Source organism: Acartia tonsa, chromosome 5 (genome assembly GCF_053477335.1).
Source record: "Acartia tonsa isolate MP-2025a chromosome 5, ASM5347733v1, whole genome shotgun sequence".
NCBI lineage: Eukaryota > Metazoa > Arthropoda > Copepoda > Calanoida > Acartiidae > Acartia > Acartia tonsa.
Window position 1 is genome coordinate 13,377,349 of NC_137264.1, and position 8,051 is coordinate 13,385,399.

An 8,051-nucleotide genomic window follows, 5' to 3' on the forward strand; every position below is an offset into this window, starting at 1 on the left:
TAATAACAAGGATGAAAATATCCATAAGCAGCGTAGGAAAACAAGGATGAAAATCCATAAAAGCAAAGCTCTAAAATCTGAAGGAAGGAAAAACGAACAATAACTCTTGTAGAATTTAAGAACTTGCTAAGCAGAACATTAATTTCTAAGACTAAACAAAAATGTTCATAAAGGGAGGGGGAGCCTATAAGAATTCCGTAAAGGTGAGAAAAAAATTTCTCTTATATTTTCACTTGACACTTGTAAGATTTTACACTTACAATTTTTTTTTAATATTGACATGTCTGAAATATAACAAGTTTCACGTGAAAATATAAGTGAAAGGGGTAGTTTCATGAAATGCATTTGAACTTAATTTAGTGAACCGCATATTTTTAGCTAGTTAATGGGTTAAACTTTATTTATATGACATATATTTGAAAGAATTTCAATTTTCTACCACGTAGTTTTTAAAATATCAAGACTTGAAAATTATCTTTTTGTGATATATGCAATTTAAAAAGACGATTTTCAAGTCTTGATATTTTAAAAACTACGTTGTAGAAAATTGAAATTCTTTCAAATATATGCCATATAAATGTAGTTTAACCAATTAACCAGGAAAAAATATGCGGTTCACTAAATTAAGTTCAAATGCATTTCGTGAAACTACCCCTTTTTATGAGAAAAAAAAGTTTATCTCAGATGATTGAGAACTGTCTAATTTGGCTAAAAAAGGCAACAAAAAAAATTCAGCGGGAAACGGCGGTTTTCGGCTAGAGCGGCGGTTCCGCCGCCGTTTCTTCACGATTCCATATTGTTCTCAACAAAAGCAACTGCTGTGCCAAATTTTAGTTCTATTATTTTAAAGTCTTTAAACACACACCTTTAGGGAATTCCGTGAAAAATACAGACTTTTTGGTAAAGATTATAGAGTTTCTACGCTTTTTAGATTGTACTTAACGGATATAGGATTCGGCATGCAGAGTTTGAAATCGATAGGACAATTCTAACATGCCTAAATAAACGAAGAACAGAGCTAACTGTCATGGACGGACGGACAACCCTTATGTATAGAAAAGGTTCACTTTTAATTTGTATATCTGAAATTAATTATACATAAATTTTTAGCAAAATTTCGTAAATCCTATTACATACAGTAGTCAGGTTTTGTTGTCTGTTGAAAGGGATCTCAATAAAAGCTGAAAAGATTTGGTTCTCCTTTACCATTTAGCTTCTCTTAGGTCCTGGGATGGCTTATAACTTTTTTGGAGGAATGTACTACCACCCACCCAAATAAATCAGTCCTAGAAAATATTACAACCCACTGAAAATTTATTTAATTTTCATGAAAATGAGTTGAGGGGGTCGACTTATCCAAACTTACCTCAAGGGCCCTAGGGGCATAGCCGTTAGTACAGGGTAAATATAAAGGACATACTATGGTTTTAAAGATGATTTGATTACAGATTCCTTGCTTATAATATTATACCTTGCTGTCTTAAGAATCTTTATTCAAAAAAATAAGAAGAATAGATTAGCTAATTATATCATAAAAAAGTTTTTGTCAAAAAAGTTTAAAGTCAGCATGTACGGACTTTCTGGTAACAATTGCAATGCTTCCTAAATTGTACCTAACTGTTATATGAATCAGCATGCAAAGTTTTAAATCAACGGGACAGTTATGACATGTCTAAATTAATGAAAAGAGCTAACCATTACAGACAAATGGATGTATGACCCTTATAGAAAAGCTTTGTTACTTCGTATTATAGTATAAACTATCTCAACATGTCATTGAAATCTACACTGCAAATTTTAGATGAATCTTCAATAGCAGGCGAGAAAATCACATATCCTCAATAGTGCAGTGTAATGGACTGACTTTACTGATGGAAAAGAAAATGAATTGCTACTTCTAAACTCGAATTCTAATATACCTGACAGGACACGTAACTTCAAAAGGCTTTTAAAAAATAAAATTCAATACAATAAAATGTATGAAAAAAGTATGTAACCCTAAACTTGATTAATCTTCTTTATTTCATCCTAAATAGTTATAAAGTGAGAAAAAAAACTAGAAAAGCAAACAACGTATAAGTACAAAATAATACTTAGAAATCAAAACAAAAGGGATAGGTACACGAAATTCATTTTTATAAAAATCATTATCTTATAATAACAACGACTTTTATCTTGTCCCTTGAACAACAATGGGTATTTCTAATCATAGAGTAGCTTTGCTAATCAAAAAATAATACATCATGACGGGTAAATGTCATAAAAAAAGTCAATGTTTTGGGAATGTTATATTTATTTTAAATTCAACTAGAACAATGCACATTCTTATTTTTGAAATTTTAAAACGGTACAATACTAGTTATTTCTTGCATCGTATTATAAATAGCTTTTCGTGCCTTCAGCATCTCAGGGATAAAAAAAACTGGTAACCTTATAATTGTACATTTTTTTATTCATAGAAAACTGGATATAATACAATGCTGGACATAATTTTTAGTATGGCTGAGAACCGGTTCTAATCCACTAGATATTAATCGGTTTTGTATGAATACGAGAAATATCATTGATTTTAATGATTAAATTTGTTATTTCTTGAGTTCTCATCGCGCTCAAAGTAGGTAGGTACTTCTCAACACCTGAAACATTAATAATAAAGAAATTTTTATATATCTGTTTAAAAAGATCTTGCTAACCGATAAAAAATTCTTTTTGAATCAAAGCTTACAAAAAGCCTGGATAGGTTTTAAGCATTTTAATGAATTAAAAACCCAAACAAGCCGCACATACAACAAACTACTATTCACAAATATAATTATAAATTCAATAACTGCCTAGAATAGCTTGAAATTATTTTCTTTATAAAAACTTTATCAATTTTAAATTCTGAAGAAACAAATCTATAAATATTAACCTTCAAGGAGAATTGAGCCATGAAAATTTTTTATGTCATTTTACTTTTTCTTTTTAAAACTAAATTGAAAAGCGAAGAGGTTGAATTCCCCCACCTGGCTTAAATGCTCCTAGAGGCCTTTAAGGGGGTAGCCGCCAGTTTTGATTAAATTGTAATTTTTTGACAATCTTTTGTATGTATATTCTTATAAAAATATCTGTCCGTGTGTAGTGAAGAAAACACTGAACCACTGAACCGATATGATTCTCCTAAACAATTTAGCTTCTCATAGGCAAGTTTTATGATTATTTTGTGGGGACGGGGAGTTACCAACACCATACAAAGAGAAATCGCCACTAGAAAAAAATTACCCCCCTCCCATTTTTTAAAATTTTCTTTTTAAATCTAATACTAGAACTACAATTGAAAAGGGGGGGGGGGCGGTCATAAAATTATTACTTCTAAACTGAAATTTAAAGAGAATGGTAAATCCTATTTTCCAGTGCATATATAGTTTGTTCTGTATTTTGAAACCATTAATTTTACCTGTTTTATAATTTTAGAAATTTTAGGCTCTTGCTCTCTGTCAGGTGTGTCGGGGCAGAAATTTTTCTAACTAAAAAATAATCAAATAAAGTTTATAATCATTTGAAATGAATTTCTTATGAATGAGCTATCTTTATTATCAGACATAAAAAGTTATAAAATGATTCTTTTTGGAAAATAATGTAATTGTAGCATTAACAGAGGGGGCGGTGAAAGGAATGTTTTTTTTGTTTGTTTTCTATAATTAGCGTCGGTTCGTCCTTTCGTCCATCTGGCGAATATATCTTTTTTGTTAAGTTAGCCATCTCAATTATCAAGTCCTAAATATGTAATTACGATCTTAAACAGTATACTGTATTTTATCAGTTTTAAAACCAATTTACTAACTTTTTTGTTTTGACTTTTTTTATTCTGCTTATTCAGTTTTTAATGTTCTTTTGGCCACCAGTTTCAAAGCTTTGCTTTTGTGGATGTTGTCATCCTTGATTTGAACTTAAATTACCTTTAAGAAACGAATCAGTATTTCTGCAAAACATAGAAATAAAGGAACATTCACATCAAACAATTCAACCTAAACAAATAAAACATAATACATTTATAGATAGACATTTTGCGTGATAAATGAGGAATTAGAATTTAAGGTTTAAATTTTGCTGTAGAAATTATCATTGGGATTCTTTTATGAGTTGCAAGCTAGCCACAAGTAACTTTTTGGGTAATTTCCTTTAACAAATTTGATGATTACCCCACCCTTTCCCTATATATTTTTACTCCAACGTAAATTTCTTCCTAGCCCCTGCAGGGCTAATCTGTTCTTTACTTAACATTTACGAAATTTAATATACTTAATGCTATTAGACGTTTTTTAAAAGTTCTAAAACATTGTTGAATACCTAGCTATAATATTAATTTATCATCATCAGGCAAAAAGGGGATATTAGACTGTAAATTATAATAGTAACAAAGATGACAAAGCGAAGCCCTGTAACGGTAGGACAAACGGACATTAACACCTGTATAGTGTCAAAACTGAAAAATCTAAATATAAATGAATAAGAGTCAAAGCATAATTGTGAGTAAATGTGTTGAAAAACTTCTTGATACAGGATAATGTTTATGGACATACTTAAATTTTTAGGACTTGATTATATAGTTGCTTTGCTTATGATATTGTACTTTGTTGTCCTAGGAATCAGTATACCAATAATCAGAAAAGATTATGCAACACATTATACGCAAGAAAATTTTCGGCAGAAATCTTTCAATTAGATTGATTTTGTTCAATAAAAAAAAATACCTTTCATGGGTCACTCTGCTGGTGTCGTGCCCTCGCTGCGGGTTCGTTTGAATGGACATTTTTAAAGATTGCAAGATAGGATGGCTGATACTCTAAATCATGTTAATCTGAAATGGATAATATTCATGAGAATTTTACATAATAATGTATATAAAATTGAGAATATATTTGTAAAAAATTGGTCAAACATTAAATAAATCCAAATAAATAGTAAACAAATAATAAGGTAACGAAATATATGGCTTACAGGCCAAACATGATAATAATTGTTGTATGGTATGTAGTGTGTAATAGTTAAGCATGTACAAGATTTCTTAAAATATAATGACTATAAAACCTAACTTGATTTATATTTTACAAAATGACATATTGACAGTAAGAAATATTACGTGATACTGACTCAAAATTGCACAAAAAACTATTTATATATAAAATACTTTGGTCCAAAATAACTAGTTTTTCGCCTAAAATTCGACTAGTGTCAAAAAATCCAATAAACTCTTTTTTTTGTAGGTAAACCAAAAGTATCACAGTGAGATTTTCAAAAATCAAAAAACCGAAAACGAACTCGTCACAAAGAATGGAAGATCTTAAAAAGTTTTCTATTAATATTTTTATTTTACTTTATATAGGATAGGATATTATATATTACATTGATTATTTAGAAAGCTGAAACTTAGTTATAGATAGATGGGCAGACCTTTCATGTATAAAAAAGCCTTGCTTTTAAGTAATATAAATAATCACATAATTTAAGTTATATTATTTTTAAAAAAAACTCATATTAAATTATTTTAACCAACTCTCAACAAACAGACAGCTGTTGTTTTGTTTTGTTTTTATTGCACTCTTTAATGCTTTCCTTACCCCCTTTCTCAATGAAGAATGGTGCCGAGATTTTTCATTTTTAATTGTGCATTCATAATATTTCAGAATTGTGTATATTTATCTTTTTAGTTATCTTACATTGTATCATATATGTACAAAGCAAATAACTGATTTCTAATGATTTTTAACATCATATATCTATAGATATTTAGGTATTTAAATTAATTTTAAAATAAATGAAAAAATGAAATTTCAGGGTCCATAATCAAAAATGTTTTTTGGCATTTTTTACCATATAAGGGTGTATTTTTTCGATCATCGGGAGAATTTTTAATCACCCCCAGAAAGCTATATACTACCTATTCTGGTTAGTTTAATATGTATGTAACAAAACCTTACATATTTTACTGTGTATCCACGAGTAAACTTAAAGAAAAATATGTGTTATTTGTCAATTTGATAGGTTTTAAGATATGTATAATAAAACACACAAAAAACATAAATGTTTTAATGTGAAAATATTATTTTTTTTAAAGTTTGATAATTTTTTTAATGTGAAGTATATAAGACTTAATTTAAAAAAAAATACTCTTAAAAAAAATTAATCTGTAACATATATCAACTCTTTTCCAGCTTCGTGATCACTTTAAAGGAAAGTTTAAGCAGAATCAAAAATGGCACAATAACTTGTCAAATCTCAAATGTAGAAGACCTAATAATTGAATTGCACGATATGATAAAAACAGTAAAAGTACATCCACTGATAGCCCTACTAGAAAAAAGCGCCAAGCTCCAAAAAGGCCTCATCCAGACCCTCCACCAAGTAATATACCCGATAAAAGGGACCGACAGGTTTATCCAGTATACAAAATGAGACAAATTATGGAAACAATATTTGACAATGGATTAGAAAATCCGCCTACTCTTTATAATGACAGACCAAGAACAGAGCAATTAAAATTAAGTATATCAGTATATATGGGAATAAAGAAGTTAAAACGAGAACAATTATTTAGAATAGGGCAAGTAGGAAAACTAGGATTGAAAAAATATAGAAACAAAGTCTTAAACAAAAAAGTAAGACAAGGGATAGCGAGACTACTGGGAATGGAAGGTATGCCAGACAGTACTTATGACAGGTACATTGAACAATCCTCTATAGGGTTAGCAAATTTCATGGATGGAAGTAACCTCCGACTACCTAGTGGAAATACCGTTAATCCCTCTACTTCAGACAATGATAATGATAATAATGATGGATTAGTGGGCATAGACAATCTAGAGGACGAGTCAAATCAAAATATACCAGAAGGTGAGGAAGAATTCAACTATTCTGACTATGACAATGAACTGGATGATCCCACTTATCAACCTAATCTAGACCCAGACATTGACATGGACTTAAGCGTTGATTCCGAATTTGACGAAGACTCCTCAGACAATGAAAACGACACTGAAGATCAAGAAAAGAATCCGATACCGGACCATGATAGAGATCATACTAATCCTACTCCTGTCACAAATCCTACTACTGAAACTACTGTTTCTAATGTTAATCCCAACACTCCTAACACTCCTGTATCTGATCCTATACATGTTACAAATTCTATTCCTGATACAACAGCTTCCAAAATTGCACCAGTAAATACACCACCCACACAAGCACCACCCACACAAACACCCACACAAACACCAACACAAACACCACCACAAACACCACCAACACAAACATCACCCCCACAAACACCACCACAAACACCACCCACACAAACACCACCCACACAAACACCACCCACACAAACACCACCCACACAAGCACCACCCACACAAACACCCACACAAACACCAACACAAACACCACCACAAACACCACCAACACAAACATCACCCCCACAAACACCACCACAAACACCACCCACACAAACACCACCCACACAAACACCACCCACACAAACACCACCCACACAAACACCACCCACACAAACACCACCCACACAAACACCACCCACACAAACACCACCCACACAAACACCACCTACACAAACACCACTCACACAAACACCACCTACACAAGCACCTGTAGATACACCATTCACACAGACACCACCTACAAAGACACCACTTACACAAACACCACCTACCCAAGCACCTGTAAATACACCACCGACACAGACACCACCAACACCAACACCTCCTACTCAAACCCCTCCAAATACACCTCCTACCCAAACACCACCTACTCAGACACCTCCTACTCAAACACCTTTAACACCAACTCCTAAAAATACTCCACCTACCCCAACGCCTGAAAATTTACTACCTACCCGAAATCCTGGAGATGTATCTCCTTCACCACAATCGGAAAATTTAATACCTATGTCAAAATTGGAAAAATCAAGCCCAACCTCCGATAATTTCACTCCTCCTCCTAATACAGAGGATACTCCAATACCATCAAACTTAGACGTCAAGCCAGAAACACCTGAGACT

At 31.8% G+C, this 8,051-nt stretch overlaps 1 long non-coding RNA gene across 1 annotated transcript; it reads right to left on the bottom strand.

Moving 5' to 3' along the window:
* Positions 1-2,275: 2,275 nt before the first annotated feature.
* Positions 2,276-4,844, bottom strand: LOC145320249 (uncharacterized). The gene is made up of 4 exons (XR_013880133.1): positions 4,734-4,844; positions 3,939-4,007; positions 3,437-3,506; positions 2,276-2,636 (listed from the first exon to the last, which is right to left on the bottom strand). It is a non-coding gene; the product is annotated as an uncharacterized LOC145320249 (long non-coding RNA).
* Between the last annotated feature and the right edge of the window lie 3,207 nt (positions 4,845-8,051).